We start from the raw sequence: 19939 nt of genomic DNA, 5'->3' as shown, positions 1-19939 counted from the left end.
TGGGGTCCCCCGACGCACACCCCCACCTCCCTGACTTCCCGTGGAGCTGCTGCCTGGGGAGCAGGTGAAACTCACCAGGAAGATGGGCCACCACCTGACCGCCCTCTGCAGGCTGCCCGCCCCCGGGCTGGGCCGGGCCACTTTCTCCTGCAAAGCCTCCCCCTCAGGTGCCCCCAGGAGCCTCTGGGAACCAGCCGAAGCCTCGGCTTCTGCCTCAAGTCTCTCTGCAGACACGAGGCAGCCCTGGAACCACCCTGGACCCTTCACCCCAGCTGTGAACCAAAGGGAAACAAATACATTGTGGCAGAAAAAGGAACTGGAATTAAACAGGGCTGCTCCTGGCCCTGCCCTGCATCCTCACCTGCCTGCCCTGGACCCGTCTCTCTCCCTGGATGTGGCTTTGGCATGAGGGTGTGTGGGGCCCAGTGAGACTTGGATAGGGCCTCACCTGAGGCATATGTGAGTTCCCAGGCTAGGGGCTGACCTGGAGCTACCGCTGCTGGCCTATGCCACAACCATGGCAGTGCAGACCTGAAGCCACATCTGCAACCTATACCATAGTGCACGGGAATGCCGGATCCCTGACCCACTAAGTGTGGCCAGGGATCGAACCTGCATCCTCATGGACACTAGTCGGATGGTTTGTTTTGTTTGTTTTGTTTTGTTTTGCTTTGCTTGTTGCTTTTTAGGGTCACACCTTGGGCATATGGAGGTGCCCAGGCTAGGGATAGAATTGGACCTGTAGCTGCCGGACTACCCCACAGCCACACCAATGCAGGATCCAAGCCATGGCTGTGACCTACACCACAGCTCACCACAATGCCAGATACTGAACCCAACGAGCAAAGCCAAGGATCGAACCTGCATCCTCACGGATGCTAGTCAGACTCGATAACCACCAAGCCACAACAGGAACTCTACTAGTCGGATTCTTTTCCACGGAGCCACAATGAGAACTCCTGCAGCACTTATTTATAACAGAAAGATATAGGAGGAACCCAAGTGGCCAGCAACAGACCGTGGCTTAAGATCTGGTGTCGAGGACTTCCTGTTGTGGCTCAGCAGAAGCGAATCCGACTAGGAATCATGAGGTTGTGGGTTTGATCCCTTGCCTCGCTCCGTGGGTTAAGGATCTGGCATTGCCATGAGCTGTGGGGTAGGTCATAGACCTGTCTTGCATCTGGCATTGCTGTGGCCCTGGCATAGCCCGGCGGCTACAGCTCCAATGCGACCCCTAACCTGGGAACCTCCATATGCCGTGGGTGTGGCCCTCAAAAGCAAAGCAACACACAACAACTGGTGTTTAAGCCACTGCTCCAGGCCATGGTTCAAACAGGCCCCTCCACAGAGACAAGCCAGAGCATTAAACCCCTGGGCCTCAGCGGGAACTCCACGTCACTGCTCATTATAAACACGATGCTGAGCGTTAGACCCCGACTCATTCATCCTCGAACTGAAGTTTGAAGCAACAGCAGCTGGTGAACCTGACCTACTTTATGATATTTTATGAATATGCCAAAATTTGCTTTAACCTACAATCCCTTTTATCTTATTTTATTTTATTTTTTTATTTTTTTTATTTTTTGTCTTTTGCCTTTTGGAGGGCCGCACCCACGGCATATGGAGGTTCCCAGGCTAGGGGTCTAATTGGAGGTGTAGCCGCCAGCCTACACCAGAGCCACAGCAACACGGGATCCGAGCCCCGTCTGCAACCTACACCACAGCTCCCGGCAACGCCGCATCCTTAACCCACTGAGCAAAGTAGGGATCCAACCCAAAACCTCATGGTTCCTAGTCAGATTCGTTAACCCCTGAGCCATGACAGGAACTCCTACAATCCCTTTTTGTAAAAGAAATTCAATGTCTTCAATTTCTGCTTAGTATTTATTTATTTTTCATTTTAGGGCTGAACCCACAGCATAGGGAGGTTAAGATCAGAGCTTCAGCTGCCAGCCTCCGCCACAGCCACACCAATGCCTGATCCAAGCTGCATCTGTGACCTACACTACAGCTCTTGTGCTTATAAATATTGCTACTATAAACATCCTTGAAATATTTTACTCTTTATAATGCAAGTTTTTCTGGGTTTGACATGGCAAGGAACTGCTGGGTAGCACAGACATACCTGAAAAACTAATGGGTAATGACACAGTTCTCACTTAATTAAGGTCTTAATTTACACAACCAGAAACACGTACAGTAAACCCATCTGTCCCAGACTCACTAACACTTTTCTTGTCAGACTTTTTAAAAGTATTTGCCAAGCTCTCATTCAATAAATTAAATTCACCGTTTAATAAAACTCTCCCCAAAGAGAACGCCAGGCCTCAGAGCCTTGACTTTAAATTCTAGAAAACAGGTAAGAACCATAACACCAATTTTGCACAATCTCTCCCAGACACCAGATGAGGAGGAAATGCTTTGTACTTTACGAGACCACATTCTAATGACAAACCTAAACAAAGACAATGCAAGACACACCACAAAATCTGCAGGCCAGTCTCCCCCGAGAGCATAAACGTGACCTTCAAATCAAATTTTACACTGTCTTTTCAAAGCACTACGCCACATCCAAGCGGAGCTTATCCCAGGCACGCAAGGCTGGTTTGATATGCAGAAATCAAACCACCACACTGACAATCCAAGAAAGACAAACCACCCGCTCGAGTCAGAGAGGGGCCCAATCAACCTCCACTCACGAGGAGCCACCCAACACAGCAAAACCCCTGGCACTCTAGTCCTAAAGGAGCTTCCTCAGTCAGACAGAAGACAGCGCCACGAGCCTGCAGAGAAGAGCATATCTAATGGCGAACAATGAACTGAGTGGGAAAATATAGAGGAGGCAGGTGCATACAAGGACCTGGAGCTCAGGAAAAAGGTCCTGTCTGGGCATTGGGGGGGCCTTGAAAGGCCCTCTTCTCCCAGCTTAGAGCCATCGTCCTGGTGGCCATCAGAGGGCGCAAGAGAGACGCAGCAGAGCCTGTCCTTGGACCAAGACCATGTTCAGAATGGGACACACTGTACTTTAAACTTTAAAAATGTATTCATGAAAAAAAACCCAGAATGAGGAGTTCCCGTCATGGCTCAGTGCTTAACGAATCCGACTAAAAACCATGAGGTTGCAGGTTTGATCCCTGGCCTTGCTCAGTGGGTGAAGGATCTGTCATGGCTGTGAGCTGTGGTGTGGGTCACAGATGCAGCTCGGATCCTGAGTTGCTGTGGCTCTGGTATAGACCGGTGGATACAGCTCTGATTCTACCCCTAGCCTGGGAAATTCCATATGCCGCTGCATTGCCCAAAGAAATAGCAAAAAGACAAAAAACAAAAATAAAAGCAAAAACTAAAACTAACACAGGATGAGACACACTATACAAATTCCAGTGGAACAGGGGGCATTATTTCCCTCCAATGAAGAGTCTGCCCTCGGGAAAGCCCATGCAAGGCCCACAAACACTGTGTGCCCAGCTGGACCAGCACAGGGTCTTTTTAAAGACCCTTCAGTTAGAGAGGCTGATAAAACAACGATATTTGGCCCAATTAACTTTCCTGCAAACTCCAGTGCCCTGATGAGTTGAAAAAACCGCAGATAAGCAAAAACCCAAGAAAAACCACTTTGAAATGGAGAATAAGGGCAGCTTCTCTTTAGCCCTGGCACCCCTCCCTGAGGCTGGCACAGCTCCACACTGAGAGGCCCCCGCCCTCTGCCCAGGCTTCCCCCTCCCTCTGAGGACAGTGAGTGAGGCTGCAGGTGATACCCCCAGCATTCAGGTGCTGCCTGAGAGACCTGCCTGCCACTCCACTCACAGCACGGGGAGGGCTGGGCTCCAGGCACACGTGGGGGCAGCAAAGAACTCGGAAAAGGGACAGGACTCTCAGCAGGGGCACAGCCAACCTGCAAGAACAAGGGGAGGGGCCCTCATCTGTAGGAGGAAGAGGGAGCTTGCCCCGTGCCTCAGCTTCCCCCTTCATCCCTCAGGGCTGAGGGAAGGGCCAAGGCAAGCAACTCGGCATCTTCTCCCCAGGAGGGAGGAAAGCAGAGTTGGCACGTCCACAGAAAATCTTTCAGAGCTTCCAGAATCTCTAACGGGCTGATGGGCAAACCCACAGACACCAGAGCAAAGCAACGAGAAACACAAAGACTCAGGGAAATGGGACACTGCCAACGCCACAGGATAAATCCCCATCAACGGACCAAAGCACATCAGACACCTGTGACTTGCCTGACGGATGAGGCGAAAGAATTGTCTTCGAGAAGCCGTGAGTTAATCCTTGACAGGGTGCCGAGAAGACACGACTGGGGCAGGACAGCCCTTCCATAAATAAATGATGGTGGGGACACGAGACATCCACACACAGGATGGCACGGGCCCCAGACTCATGCCACACACAAAACCCATTCAGGACTTAACCATGGCGAGCGCCCTGGTGGTGCAGCAGGGGAAGGACTGGCTCCCTGGCCCCAGAGCTCTGTATGTCCTTGGCTTGGCCAAAAAAAAAAAAAAAAAAAAAAGGTTTAAAAACTTAAACACAGGACTGACACCATAAAAGTGCAAGAACAAAACACTGGAAAGGCTGCTGCTTCACCTCTTTTTTTTTTTTTTAATTTTGCGACACCTGTGACATATGGATGTTCCCCAGCCAGGGATGGAACATGCTACGCCACAGCAACGGCTTGAGCAGCTGCACAGACACCACCGGATCCTCAACCCAGTCCTAGCAAAGCTTCCTGACACAAGTTTGGACACGGCTTTTCGGTTACGACCCCAAAAGCACAAGCAACAAATACGTGAAGAGACAAGGAGGAGCCCATCAAATGAAAGCGACTACACACAAAAGAAACAGGCAACAGCATGAAGGAGCAGAAGCAAGAAGATCCCTGCAAACCGTCTCTCTAACAAGCCGTCACCTCCCCAGACACAGGGGGAGCACACACAACTCCATGCAAAGCGGTAACAAGCCGCTTTTCATGGGGCAATGCACCTGAAGAGACGTTTCTCAAAAGAAGATCCAAATGGCCAAACAGTCCCTGAAAAGCTGCGGCCCCTCACCGACCAGCAGGGAAACCCTGGTCAAAACCACAGGGAGGGAGGGAGTTCCCTGACGGTCTAGGACTTAGGACCCAGCGCTCTCCCCGCTGACCCAGGTTCAATCCCTGCTCTTGGAACGGAGATCCCACCTCAAACTGCAGTCGCCATGCATATATAAATACAGGTGTTAAATGGGGGCCTCCTTCCTCTCGGGGCAAATCATGAAACACACACGGGGAGAGACCCCCTCGCACCTGTTACAACAGCTGGTGGGAAAAGACCCAGGGCAGCAAGGCTGACAAACACGTGCAGAAAAGAGGGCCTTGGGCATGGTTGGTGGGAACGCAAACATCTGTCAAAGAGAAGGAGAGAGACAGACCGGCCACATGCAGCTATTTCCCATCTTGATCTATGTCCCCAGCAGGTGACATCAGCGTCACAGAGAGACACCTGCACATCCCTGTCCACTGCTGTATCCCTCACGACAGCCAGAGCCGAGCCACGGAAACCACCTCGACGTCTGTTGGCAGATGAATGGGTCAGAAAATATCACTCACACTCACACACACACACACACACACACACACACACACACACACAGAGATGTGAACTATGTGACTGTGGTGACTATTTCACAATGAAAAATGAATCAAAACATCACCTGGTGAAGTTCCCATCAGGGATCAACGGAAACCAACCTGACGAGCATCCATGAGGAAGGAGGGCTGATCCATGGCCTCGCTCAGTGGGTTAAGGGTCCCACATTGCCGTGAGCTGTGGTGTGGGTCACACATGTGTCTCCAATCCAGAGGGGTTGTGGCTGTGGCCCAGGCTGGCAGCTGCACCCCAATTCCACCCCTAGCCAGGGAACCTCCAAATGATTCGGGTGCGGCCCTAAACCGAAAACAATAAAGAATCCACTGGTACCTCTTCCGCATGTACAATTTCCGCCAGTTGCATCTCATTAAAGCTGAAGACTCTGGTTTCATTTAATCTGACCAAGTATGTGGGAAGGTCCCCGCTCTGATTGGCGCCGGTCGCTCCCACGCTGCTCTTTTGGAACAAGCACGCCTTCCCCTCCCGCTTCAGAGGGGACTCGGTTCCAGGCATCGCGTCCTGGATGCTGAGCACTCCTACACACGAGTGTGTGTGTGTGCGCGTGTGCGCGTGTGCACGCCTCGGGCACGTGTGCAGGCGTGTCCGTGTGGGCGCGAGTGTGTCTGCGGCACGTCCCACAGCTTCGATGCCATGTCTCCCTCCCTGTCGCATCTCACTCTCTCCAAGACATCACCTCGTGCTCCTCTCATGAGCGGGAAACCCTCACTGGGAACTCGCCTTCTTTCGCTCTCAGTCCATCAGGTCAGCGGAAAACGTTTGCTTCCTTCAAAGAACGTGTGTCACGTGGGGAAAGGAGAGGCAAGGAAAGGGCTGGTGACGGGATCCCCGCCCCCAAGCCCTCCTTCTCTCTGGTGAAGATGCAGCCTGCGGCGCCCCCCGGCGGCGCAGCCTGGGAAGGACCCGGCCTTGTCACTGCTGGGGTCTGGCTTCCACCCCAACAGGCCTGGGTCTGGCCACAACAGATGCAGCCTGAGGAGTGGGGGAGACCCAGCTCGACAGGGTCCGAGGTGCCAGGATCTCTCTGTGTTCAGGGATTTCCCCCCTGATGACCCGGGCCCTGTAGACCCTTACAAACAGGTGGGCTCCCAATACACGCTCTCACCATTCATTCCTTGATGTGCTTCTCCAGTATCTTCGGGCATCACTTTCCGGTACGGTGGCGTCGCAGCCCAATGTTAGCTCGTCATTCTCTCCGTGGTACCTTTCAGTTTCCAGAGGAAGACATTTAGGACATTTTTAGGGCCCCTCGCCAGTCCTCCTTGAATTTTTTAAGTAGAAATGTCCATACAGTAGAATTAGCCATTTTAAAGTGTACAATTCAGGGCAGCAAACGGTTTTTCTAATTTGCCCTTCATTGTCTTCATTACCAGTAAGGCTCAAGATATAGAAGTCTATATATATATATATATATATATATATTTTTTTTTTTTTTTTTTGCTTTTTAGGGCCCACCCACGCATATCGTGGTTCCCAGGTATGAGGTCGAACGGGAGCCACAGCTGCTGGCCTACACCCCAACCACAGCCGCAGCCACGCCAGATCCAAGCCACATCTGTGACCACCACAGCTCAATACAATGCTGGATCCTTAACACATAGAGCCTGGCCAGGGATCCAACCTACAACCTCATGGTTCCTAGTCGGTTTCCTTTACACTGCGCCATAGCGGGAACTCCCAGATGTCCCTTTTAAATCTTGCATTTTAGCACCGGGCTGGTCTGTCTTCACCTCTGCAAAACGCTCAGCTCTTTCTTTCTCTCTCTCTCTCATTCCCTCCACAGCATATGGAAGTTTCTGGGGCCAGGGAGCAAATCCAAGCCACAGCACCTGCGGCAACACCAGAACCTGTAACTTTCTGCACCTGGCTGGGGATCCAATGTCCGCCTCCACAGACACCCGAGCCACTGCAGTCAGATCCTGAACTCACATCCACACAGAGTGAAATCCGGGTGCTTGTGTCCTGAGCAGGAGCTTCTTTCCTTCTGACGCTCACAGCAGACACCAAGGAGGCCCTCCCATCTTCGCCTCCAGGAGCTGGAACTTCACTTCTCACCTCTCTGCGCAGCCTTCTGGAACCGCTCCAAGATTCCCTTTCCTCTTGCACCAAGGGCCTCACTCGCGAGCTCCTCCTGCGATCAAGGGTCTCATGTGTTGATGCCACTGCATTTGTCATTGCCAACACTTCTGTTTCAGAAACTGCTGGGGCTTCTAGCACATAGCCGGGGCTTGCTGCCACTTCCTTTCTAGAGACGGGAACGCGCTCCATGCAGGAGGGCGCCCCGGGTTTCCCCCACTGACGCCTCGCCTCGCACGGACTGGCCCCCTTCCTCTGCAGCCTGCGGTCCGCGGCCCGGTCCCCCTCCGGAGGGGCCCTGGTCGCCCGCTGGGGCGCACACCCAGCCTGCAGAGCAGGCTTCTCCCAGGGCTCTCCTCCCAGGGCGCTCCAGCCGCTCAGGGCCCGCGGGGCCCGCGGGGTCCAAGGTCTCAGACGCAGCACCTGCTGGAGGGGCTGCCGGCAGGATGCCCAGGCAAGCCTCGCGCCCGCGCCACGCGGAGGTGCACAGCCGCCCACACTGTCTGCGCTCGGTTTCAGGCCCACGGGGGCCGCGGCTCAGCGCTGCCATGGGTCTGGGTCCGCGAGCAGAGCCACCTCACCCAGGACCCGCCCAGAAACACGGGGGACACAGGGGCACAACGTCCACCGTCACCTGTAGCCCTGAGCCCTCCCCACTGTGAGCAGCTGGGGTCCCCCTCCCCGAGGCCCCCAGATGACCCGGACCCCCGGGGCCTCTCCACTCCTTCCCTGTGTCGCTCTCCACTCTGGGAACTTTCTTCCCCTTCTTCTGCCTGGGCCTGTGGCTACCTGGGTCACAAATGGTCTGAGGGGCCTTTCTCAGGGTTCACAGCAGAGCCCAGCTCAGGGGGGGATGGGGGGCCCACAGCAAGCATCCACTTTGCCAGGGAGTCTGAGCCCACGGCCCTTTCATGTCCCAACCCGGTCCTTCTGTCACTAGTCGGGAAGGTAACATGTCCGGTCCTCCAGGGGACCCAGTCACCGCTCAGCCCACAGCCCCTCCCAGGAGTGGGGTTCCTGACCACAGGCGGAGGAGGAAACTCAGGCTCAGAGAAAGGACACTTCTCTCGAGGCTCCAGGAGCAGAGGCGACACTTGAAGGAAGTGGTTTCCTTCAAAGGAAGCCCTCACCCACATCAGGGTCCTCTAAAGCTGCAAGGCAGGACCTCGGCAGGAGGAGGAGGCCCCACTCGGGGACCAAGGGGCAGGAAGGGGCAGGAAGAGCTCAGGGCCTGAGCCCACGGAGGTGGGTGGACGCTGTTGCAGGAGAGACACAGAGAAGCCCCTGGAGGGGCTGGGACAGACGGAAGCCCGCCCTCCGGGCCAGGAGCAGAGGAGCCTCTCCTTCCCACATCTTCCTTCTTCCCCTCCCAGCTCACTGCCACCTTGCCTGAGCTGGACTTGGATGCCACACACAGGTCCGCACTGCTCTGAGCCCTGGCTGTGGTGGGCACCTGCATCTTCCCTGAAGCATCGCCAGGGTCTGTGGCCCCGGCCACTCCCAGCACCCACAGGGACGTGCTGGTGGGCGGGCTGGGGAGGGAGCAGACCCCAGGGGGAGCCTCTCAGAGGAAAGGATGGGCCCTGGTCCCCATCCTTCCTGGGGAGTTTTGGGCATGGCTCAGTGGTAACAAAACCGGGCCTTGCTTAGTGGGTTAAGATGCCAGTGTGGCCACAAGCTGCGGTGTAGGACACAGATGCAGCTCGGATGCTGTGTTGCCATGGCTGTCTTGCAGGCTGGCACCTGCGAGCTCTGATGCCACCATAGCCTGGGAAATTCCATATGCAGCAACAGGGGCCCTTAAAAGACCAGGAAAAAAAAAAAAAAAGGCAGTTCCCCTTTCTGTGGGGCTGCAGATCTGACAGCCCCGTGACAGGAAGGACTAGCCTCTGAGGGGCCACACCCTGGGCCCTGTCTGTCCTGAGGGCGCCGGGCTCTACTCTAGCTGCACAGCCTGGACCACGGGGAGGAGACGCCATGACCCCCACGCTCCCGGGCCTGCTCTGCCTCGGTGAGATGCAGGGCGAGGGGAAGCCCTGCTCCGGGGGGGACCCGCCCCCTCCCCACACCAGCCTGTGCTCTTGGGACACCAGCACCCAGGGGGCGCCCGGGCACGAGGAGTTCTGCTCAGAGTCCAGGGCGAGACCTCACGGGTACTCTCTTCCAGGGCTGAGTGTGGGCCTGGGGACCCAGGTGCAGGCAGGTGAGTCAGTGCCCAGGGGTCCCAGCGCCTCCTCTCCTCCGTGGGGACAAGGGGCCACCCCCAGGCACTGGGCATGGAGACGGCAGGGAGGGGTTGGAGGGGGGGGAGTCAGGCAGGGTTGGGCTGAGACCTGGGGGCCTGGGGGTGTGGAGGTCTTGTGACCTGGTCTCTCACGTCCTTCCAGGGACCCTGCCTAAACCCACCCTGAGCCAGGCCCTATGGTCTCGTGGTATAGCCCTGTGACCATGTGGTGTCAGGGGACCCTGGGGGCCCAGGAGGTCCATCTGGATAAAGAGGGAAGCCCAACTCCCTGGGACAGACAGACCCCACAGGAGGCTGGGGACAAGGCCATGTTCTCCATCAGACACATGACTGAGGACTACACAGGGAGATACCGCTGTTACTACATCAGCCCCACTGGCAGGTCAGAGCCCAGTGACGCCCTGGAACTGGTGGTGACAGGTGAGACGACACTCAGGGGGCCCAGCCTCAGGCTCTGCCCTCATGCAGGGGTCTGCTCTCAGGGTGGGTACCTCTCATAGCCCAGCTCTGGGGGAGCTCAGGGGCCATGAGCCCCATGTCACAACCTGCCTCCTTCTCTCCTAGGAGCCTCCAAAAAACCCGCCCTCTCAGCCTTGCCCAGCCCTGTGGTGGCCTCAGGAGGGAACGTGACCCTCCAGTGTGGCTCACGGCACGGATATGACAGGTTCATCCTGACTAAGGAAGGAGAACACAAGTCCTCCTGAACCCTGGACACACAGAGACACCCCGATGGGCAGACCCGGGCCCTGTTCCCTGTCGGCCCCGTGACCCCCAGCCACAGGGGGACCTTCAGATGCTATGGCTATTTCAGAGACAAACCCCAGGTGTGGTCAGAACCCAGTGACCCCCTGGAGCTCCTGGTCTCAGGTGAGGGGGGCCCATCCTGGTCCCAGAGGCTTTGGGGCTCCAGGCAGGTCCCTGTGGGCCTGGCTCAGAGCAGAGCCCCATGTGAGGGGGAGGCTCAGGGGGTGGGGCTCCTGGACAAGAACCCAGAGTGTGAGAGACAGTGAGACCTGGAGGTCAGGGGGGACAAGGGGGTCATGGGGGAAGCAGCCCCTATGGGCTCTCTCTCCCCAGGGGGCTCTGGGAAGCCCTCCCTCCTGACCACGCAGGGCCCTGTCGTGGCCTCTGGACAGAGCCTGACCCTCCAGTGTCGCTCTGCCATCAGCTATGACAGGTTCGCTCTGGCCAAGGAGGGGGCACGGGGCCTCGGCCAGTGCCCTGCCTGGCAGCCCCAGGCTGGGCTCTCTCAGGCCCACTTCCCTCTGAGTGAGTAAGCAGCCTCCATGGGGGCCGGTACAGATGCTACGGTGGACACAACCTCTCCTCCCTGTTGTCGGCCCCCAGTGACCCCCTGGACATCCTGGTGGCAGGTGAGGAGCCAGCGGGTCAGACGGGGACCCACACTCTACACAGGCCCTGCTGGGGGAGCCCCAGGGGGGATGCCGGGACCAGGGGGAGGGGCCCCAGGGAGGGAGGGACAGCCAGCCTGGAGATCAGGGGGATGGAGAGGCTCAGAGAAACACAGACACACACAGAGGAGGGTGCTCAGAGAGGCCCTGCCGAGTCTCTGTTCAGAACCAGGCCGGCCGGCAGCCCCTCACCCCTTCCCTCTCTCCAGGACAGCTAATTTGCACAGCCTACATCTCCGTGCAGCCGGGCCCCTCGGTGGCCACAGGACACAACGTGACCCTGCTGTGTCGGTCATGGAGTCGGATGGACACTTTCCTTCTGTCCAAGGAGGGGGCGGCCCATGCCCCACTGCGTCTTAGGTCACAGCCCCGAGCTGGGCAGAACCAGGCCCAGTTCTTCATGGGCCCTGTGACCTCGGCCCACGGGGCACCTACAGGTGCTATGGCTCACGCAGCAAGGACCCCTACCTGCTGTCACAGCCCAGTCAGCCCCTGGAACTCATGGTCTCAGGTGAGGGGACCCTGACCTTGTCCTGAGCTCAGCCATCCCAGGATTCTGTCCCCTGAGAGCTCCTGGCTAGGGTGGGAGTGAGGGGACCTGCCCCTCAGAGGCTCTGCCGTCCCCACCTACCCCTCCCCTCCCCGATCCTGAAGGTGCCAGGCGGGCACCGTGAGGGTCTTGGGGAGGACACAGGGAAGGTGCCGGGAGAGTTTAGGGAGGCAAGGACTCTACCGGCAGCCCGAGCCCCCGCCCCTTCCTGGCCACATTCCCAGGACCCCTGGGAGCCCGGGTCCCCACCCCAGACACCAATTCAACCCCAAAGACAGTTTTGAGTCACAGAGGAGCAAATGCTGCTCAGAGGCTGAAGGACAGGCTGGTTGTCCAAGGCGATGGGGTTGGCCAGAGATGTGGGGGGGACCCCAGGGCTCCAGGGGCTCTGAGGGGGGTGGGTGAAGGGGGTCATGGGGAGGGAGATGTTGGGACCCACCCCCTCACCTCACATCCTGACCCCCAGGAGGCTCCCAGGATCAGCCTCCCCCCCACGGACTCAGACCCCCACAGGGGTCACTGCGGGTCTGTGGGGGGGCCACGGGGCATGGTGGGGTCACACCCCACTGACCAGCTGAGCTTCCTGTTCTCAGGGGAGGGGTCCTGAGTCTGCCCTGTTGGAGCTCAGTCAGCACAGGGTCCTGACCCCAGAAACGTCTGAGACACTCATACAAGAGGGGACACAGGACAGACTCCACAGAGGGGGACACAGAACCCAGGGAAGGGCTGCGTGTCCCCAACTCCACACTCACACCCCCACTTCATGATTCTCAGGACCAGCAGACACCATCCGCCCATCACAAAACCACTCAGATCCCACGAGCGGTGAGGAGGAGGAATCCTCAGTTATGGGGCTGGGTTCTGGGGTGCATGTCCTATAAAGGGGAGGCTGTGCCCAGGATTCTGGGGGGACTGGGGTCTGCCCTCACCTCTGTGACCTCTCTGTCCACAACCCCTAGCCTCTCCCCCACAAGACTACACAGTGGGGAACCTCGTCCGGATGGCCACGGCTGCCCTGATCCTGCTGGGCCTCGGGATTCTGCTCTTCCAGGCTCAACACGGCCATGGAGGAACCCAAGACGTGACCAGGAGCTGAGCACAGAGGCCACAGGGCACTGTCCAGAGTGGCAGAGCCTTGAAATGAGCCGATGGGCCCAGGAGGTTCTGGAAGAGAATCCGCAGTGATGTGAGAACTGCCTGCTGAGACCACGGAGGGAGAGACGGGGTGTGGGTGCAGGGGGAGGACTGGGGAGTCCCTGTGCCGGGCTCTGCCTCTGTTAAACCGAGGTGCTCTCCTCCTCCACGGACGCCTCTCCCTGACGGCCTATCTTCTCTCACCTGGGACATGAGGTGCAGCCCACACGGCAGGTGTGTGCCCACACCTGACACACCTGCGTGCTCTGGTCCACTTTCACGTAATATGTTTTGCTTTATTTTTAATGAGCATCCTCACTGCTGTGTGCTGGTGACCGCGATCCCTTCACTCTGAAATAGAATGTGGATCGTGTAACGGAATAAATGGATGAATCTGTGGCCCAATTTGGAACACACACATTCACAAGGATTCCCTAAAACCCTCTCTTGCCCCATCAAGCCTTCCTTTCCCCGTGAGATGATACCTGGTGCTTCTCCAGAAACACCTGCACTCTGCAGGAACAGCCTGGCGTCTGGGGTGACAGCCAGGTGCTGTGCTGAGAAACAGACTTTGAGAATATATCATTTCTGGAGCTCCCATTGTGGCGCAGAGGAAATGCATCCAACTAGGAACCAGGATGTTTCGGCTCCGATCCATGGCCTCGCTCAGTAGGTTAAGGATCTGGCATTGCCATGAGCAGCGGTGTAGATTACACACACGGCGCGGATCCCACATTGCTGTGGCTGTGGCGTAGGCCAGCAGCTACAGCTCCAATCAGACCCCTAGCCTGGGAAACTCCATATGCCGGGGGTGCAGCCCTAAAAATACAAAATATATATATGTATTTTTAAAAGGCCATGCTTGTGGCCTTTGTCTGTTCTTAGATTATCTCTTCCTGGCCAATGTCAAGGTACCCGTGCAAATGCACTAATGGCAGAGGTGGGAAGTAGTGAAGAGAGTTGAGTGATGGGAGTTCCCGTCGGGGCTCAGCAGAAACAAATCGATGAGTATCCATGAAGACACAGGTTTGATCCCTGGCCTTGCTCAGTGGGTTAAGGATCCAGTGTTGCCCTGAGCTCTAGTATAGGCTGCAGACAGGGCTCAGATCCTGCGTGGCTGTGGCTGTGGCTGTGGCATAGGCAAGTGGCTACAGCTCCAATTCTACATCTAGCATGGGATCCTCCATATGCCACAGATGCAGGCCTAAAAAGACACACAAAAAGGGGGGGGGGGTTGTGATGAATCAGCTGGAGCACACCTCATGGATGACGACGATGCTGGGCACAGGCGTGTCGTTTACACTAAACATCAAGACAAGACCATTTCCACTTCAGTTTGATGCCCAGTGTCCATGAACAAATGATGCCAAAATCCCAGTGCGTCCCCACGAAAGGGAAAAGATACAGCCAGAAAAATATCAACTGTGGGAGATAACATTCAGTCCTGTGCGTCCCCACACATACTTGGCAGGAGGACTAACTGCTCCCACCCGTCTGGGATGTAACAATTACCAGTCACAAGGAGGAGACACACAGCTCCGACCCGCCGTTTTATGACCTGGAAGAACACGTGGGCATAACCACTCATATATGTGGGTGAGCCTATGGACGGAAGGGCGGTTACAAGAAAAAACCCCAGAAGTGAATCTCACCAAAAAGGAATGACTCCTGTACAATGTGACAGAGTTTTGCATGACAGAGAGAGTCTCAAACTTCGACGTTCACGATCCTGGTGACGGATGTCCGAGCACGATGGGGAACAAGTGAGGACAGATGTGATAGTGTGTGTGCCCAGGGCTCCAGCTCATCCAATTCGAGAGGAGACAGCAGGTCCTCCTGGGGCGGGGATTGGTCGAATTCCATCAAGAGAGGAGGGGCAATGCCACGTGGCCCCGTGGTTGTCACACACCAGGTGAGGATGTGCTGGCAGGTGCAGAGCACAGGGGCGAGAACACCGGCCACGCCCTGCTGACACGACTTTGGGGACGCCCGTCTACCCCTCGTCACGGGGAAGTGGTGGGCTTTGCTCCATTCCCTGTCGTCACGGGCACACAGTTCAGTGAGGTGGGGCTGGAGCAGGGTGTCAAAGCCACCCCTACACTAGTGACCGATTTACAACAAGTGGCGGTGCATCCGGGAGAGCAAACCCCTCACAGGCTGACGCTGTCTTTCCCAAACACCTTGACCTCACCTGCCTGATCAGCATCCCCTGAGTCCAATCGGACACTGAGCTGCTGCCCAGGTGAGAGTCCAGGGCTCTGAGCAAACACTTTGCCCAACAGCAGGGGGCATGCAATGCAGGACGGAGCCTGGGTCCCTGTGAGATGATGAACGTTTCACACAAAAGATGTGCACTTTGTATGGAGGCCACCAAGGTGGACGTGAGGGGTCCACCGCATGGGCAGGCGTGTGGCGATCACAGAAAGCCTGGTTCCAGATTCAGCGTCTTCAGGTGCCTGGGGTCTCTTGGCTTGGCAGCGGGGAACACAGAAAGGAAAGAGCTCTTGGGACAGAATGCTTCCCCTTCCTGAAAAATCCCTGGGTCAAGGTCCTCTGAGGACAAACTAGAAAGAGCCAAACAAATATGTAGAGGACGGGCTGCAAAATTTTGGGGGGCACGCAAAGGAAGTCACAGGGCCCGTGAGTGCCCGTGATGGTGCATTAAGGATCTGGCATTCCTGCAGCTGCCATGTTAGGAAAGTTTTCAGCTATGAGACTTTATATTGTTGATGCTGAAGATGAGGCAAGGCATTGGAAATAAACTGGAGGCAAAGATGGATAACTTAGAGGAAACAATGAGCAAAGAGATACAAGATAGAAAACTTAAACAAGAAGAGATGCAAAATACAATAACTGAAATAAAAACTCACTAGAAGCAGCTAACAGCAGAATACAGGAGGCAGAAGAACAAATAAGTGAGGTGGAGGACAGATTAGTGGAAAATATGGATGCAAAACAGAAAAGAGAAAAATGATTGAAAACAGATGAAGAGAGTCTCAGAGAACTCTGGGACAACACTAAACACACCAACATCCATATTATAGGGATGCCAGAAGAAGAAGAAGAGAGAGAGAGAAGGGGACAGAGAAGATATTCCAAGAGATAATAGCCGAAAACTTCCCTAACATGGGAAAGGAATCACTCACTCACATCCAGGAAGCACAACTACCATATAAAAGAAACCCAAGGAGGAATACACCAAGACACATATTAATCAAACTGACCAAGATTAAAGACAAAGAGAAAATATGGAAAGCAGCTAGGAAAAGAAACAGAGAACATACAAGGGAACCTCCATAAGGTTATCAGGAGATTTTTTCACACACACTCTGCAGGCCAGAAGCCAGTGGCATGATATACTTAAGGTGATGAAAGGAAAACACCTCCAACCAAGATCACTTTACCCAGCAAGGCTCAAATTCAGATTTGAAGGAGAAAACAAAAGCTTCACAGATAAGAAAAAGCTGAGAGAATTCAGCAACATTGAACCAGCCTTACAACAAATACTAAAGGAACTTCTCTAGGCAGAAAAGAAAAGACAGCAGCAAGAACCAAAAATACCACAAAGGACAAGGCTCACCAGAAAAGGTATATATACAGTAAAGGAGTTCCCATCGTGGCGCAGTGGTTAACGAATCCGACTAGGAACCATGAGGTTGTGGGTTCGATCCCTGCCCTTGCTAAGTGGGTTAATGATCCGGCATTGCTGTGAGCTGTGGTGGAGGTCACAGATGCGGCTTGGATCCCGTGTTGCTGTGGCCCTGGTGTAGGCTGGCAGCTACAGCTCCAATTGGACCCCTAGCCTTGGAACCTCCATATGCCGCGGGAGTGGCCCAAGAAATGGCAAAAAGACAAAAAAAAAAAAGAAAAAAGAAAAGGTATATATACAGTAAAGATACAAAATCACCCATGCACAATTATGCCTCAAAATCAGAAATCATGACAAGAGGAGGGTACAAATGCAGGTCACTGGAGATGAACTTGCAATTAAGAGACCAACAACTTAAAAGAATCTCATATGTGTGTGTGTTTGTGTGTGTGTGTGTGTGTGTGTATACTATTCTATCAAAACTTCAAAATAACTGCAAACCAAAAATCGACAGTTGACACACAAACAAATAAGAAAAATCAACACAAATACAACACTAAAGATAGTCAGCAAACCAGAAGAGGAGAGAACAAGAGAAGAAGGGAAGAAAAAAGAGCAACACAAATCCAAAGCAATGAATACAATGGCAATAAGAACATACATTCAATCATTACCTTAAATCTGAATGGACTAAATGCCCCAAACAAAATACAAGAGACTGGCGGAATGGATACAAAAACAAGATCCATATCTATGCTGTCTTCAAGAGACCCATTTCACTTCTAGGGACACATACAAATTGAAAGGGAGAGGATGGAAGAAAATACTCCATGCAAACGGGAATCAAAAGAAAGCTGGAGTCACAATACTCATATCAGACAAAATAAACTTTAAAATGAAGAATATTTTAAGGGACAAAGAAGGTCACTACATAATGATCAAAGGATCAATCCAAGAAGAAGATATAACAATTGTAAATATCTACCCACCCAACATAGGTTCACCACAATATACAAGCCAACTGCTAACGACCTTAGAAAGACAAATCGACAGTAACACCATAATAGTGGGGGACGTTACATCCCACTTACAGCAATGGACAGATCATCCAAACAGAAAATCCATAAGGAAACACAGGCCCTGAATGAAGCATTAGACCAGATGGACTTCGTAGATATTTACAGGACAATCTATCCAAAAGCAACAGAATACACAGCCTTCTCAAGTGCACATTGAACATTCACTAAGATGGGTCACATCCTGGACTACAAGTCCAACCTCGGTAACTTTAGGAAAATTGAAATCATATCAAGCATCTTTTCTGACCACAATGCTATAAATGATTGGAAATCAACAACAAGAAAAAAAAAACTGCTAAAAACACAAACACGTGGAGACTCAACAACATGCTACTAACCAACCAATGGATCACTGAAGAAATCAAAGAGGAAATTAAATAATACCTAGCAGCAAATGACAACAAAGATACGACACTCCAAAACCTATGGGATGCAGCAAAAGCCGTTCTAAGAGCAAAGTTTATAGCAATACAAGTCCACTTCAGGAAACAAGAAAAAGCTCAAATAAAAGCTAACTTTACATCTAAAGCAGCTCAAGAGAGAAGAACAGACAAGACCTAAAGTTCAGAGAAGGAAAGAAATCATAAAGATCAGAGCAGAAATCAATGAAATAGAAACAAAGAAAACCATAGAAAAGATCAATGAAACGAAAAGCTGGTTCTTTGAAAAGATCAACAAAATCAATAAACCCTTAGCCAGACTTAAAAGAAGAGAGAAGACTCAAATCAATAAAATTAGAAACGAAAAAGGAGAAGTAACAGCAGACATCACAGAAATACAAAGGATCATAAGACACGACTATAGGCAACCATACGCCAATAAAACGGGAAACCTAGAGGAAATGAACAAATTCTTAGGAAAGTACAATCTTCCAAGACTAAATCAAGATGAAATAGAAAAGATGAATGGACCCATCACAAGAACTGAAATTGAAACTGTGATTTTAAAACTACCAACAAACACTAGTCCAGGACCACATGGTTTCACAAGCGAATTCTATCAAACATTGAGAGATGAGCTGACGCCTAACCTTCTGAAACAGTTTCCAAGAAATTGTACATGAAGGGGTACTCCCAAACTCATTTTATGGGGCCACCATCACCCTGATACCAAAACCAGACAAAGATACCACCAAAAAAGAAAACTACAGGCCAATTTCACTGATGAACATCGATGCAAAAATCCTCAACAAAATACTAGCAAACCAAATCCAAAAATTCATTAAATGGATTGTACATCATGATCAAGTGGGATTCATCCCAGGGATGCAAGGGCTCTTCGATATCCACAAATCCATCAGTGTGATACACCACATTAACAAACTGAAGAATAAAAACCATATGGTCCTCTCCATAGATGAAGAACAAGCCTTTGACAAACTCCAACACCCATTTCTGATAAAAACCCTTCAGAGAATGGGCATAGAGAGAACCTACCTCGACATAATAACGGCCATATATGACAAACCCACAACAAACATCCTTCTCAATGGTGAAAAGATGAAAGAATTCCCACCGAGATCAGGAACAAGACAAGGATGCCTGCTCTCGCCACTACGCTTCAACATTGTTTTGGAAGTCCTAGCCACAGCAATCAGAGAAGTAAAAGAAATAAAAGGAATCCAAATTGGAAAGGAAGAAGTAAAACTATCACTATTTGCAGATGACATGATACTATACCTAGAGAATCCGAAAGACTCGACCAGAAAACTGGTAGAGCTCATCCACAAATCTGGCAAAGTCGCAGGATACAAACTTAATACACAGAAATCAATGGCATCTCTATACACCAACAATGAAAGATCAGGAAGAGAAATTAGGGAGGCAATCCCGTTTACCATCACATCCAAAAGAATAAAATACCTAGGAGTGAACCTACCTCAAGAGACAAAAGACCTATACTCTGAAAATTATAGGACACTGATGAAAGAAATCACAGATGACACAAATAGATGGAAAGACATACCATGCTCTTGGATTGGAAGAGTCAAGATTATCAAAATGACGATACTACCCAAGGCAATCTACAGATTCAATGCAATCCCTATCAAATTACCAAGGACATTTTTCACTGAACTGGAACAAAATATTTTAAAGGTTGTTTGGAAGCACAAATGACCCAGAATAGCCAAAGACATCCTGAAAAAGAAGAAAGGGGCTGGAAGAATCAGGCTCCCGGACTTCAGACTATACCACAAAGCTACAGTCATCAA

General features: G+C 52.8%; 1 protein-coding gene and 1 pseudogene across 2 annotated transcripts in view; both read left to right on the top strand.

The window, feature by feature from the left end:
- LOC100622710 (leukocyte immunoglobulin-like receptor subfamily B member 3) overlaps positions 1-19939 on the top strand; it is a 108640-nt gene that overhangs the window by 42953 nt on the left and 45748 nt on the right. The gene's annotated exons all lie outside the window — the stretch shown is intronic.
- Positions 9618-13155, top strand: LOC100622358 (leukocyte immunoglobulin-like receptor subfamily A member 6; annotated as a pseudogene). The gene is made up of 8 exons (XR_014806675.1): positions 9618-9729; positions 9886-9921; positions 10106-10383; positions 10528-10830; positions 11041-11336; positions 11585-11886; positions 12700-12750; positions 12885-13155. The product of XR_014806675.1 is annotated as a leukocyte immunoglobulin-like receptor subfamily A member 6 (transcript).

This window comes from Sus scrofa, chromosome 6 (genome assembly GCF_054392235.1).
Source record: "Sus scrofa isolate SSC_HxYL_T2T_F1_AM1 chromosome 6, Sscrofa_HxYL_maternal_Yorkshire_Landrace_v2.0, whole genome shotgun sequence".
Taxonomy (NCBI): domain Eukaryota; kingdom Metazoa; phylum Chordata; class Mammalia; order Artiodactyla; family Suidae; genus Sus; species Sus scrofa.
Note: the sequence above shows the minus strand (reverse complement) of the source record. Positions and strands in the feature narration are given on the sequence as shown.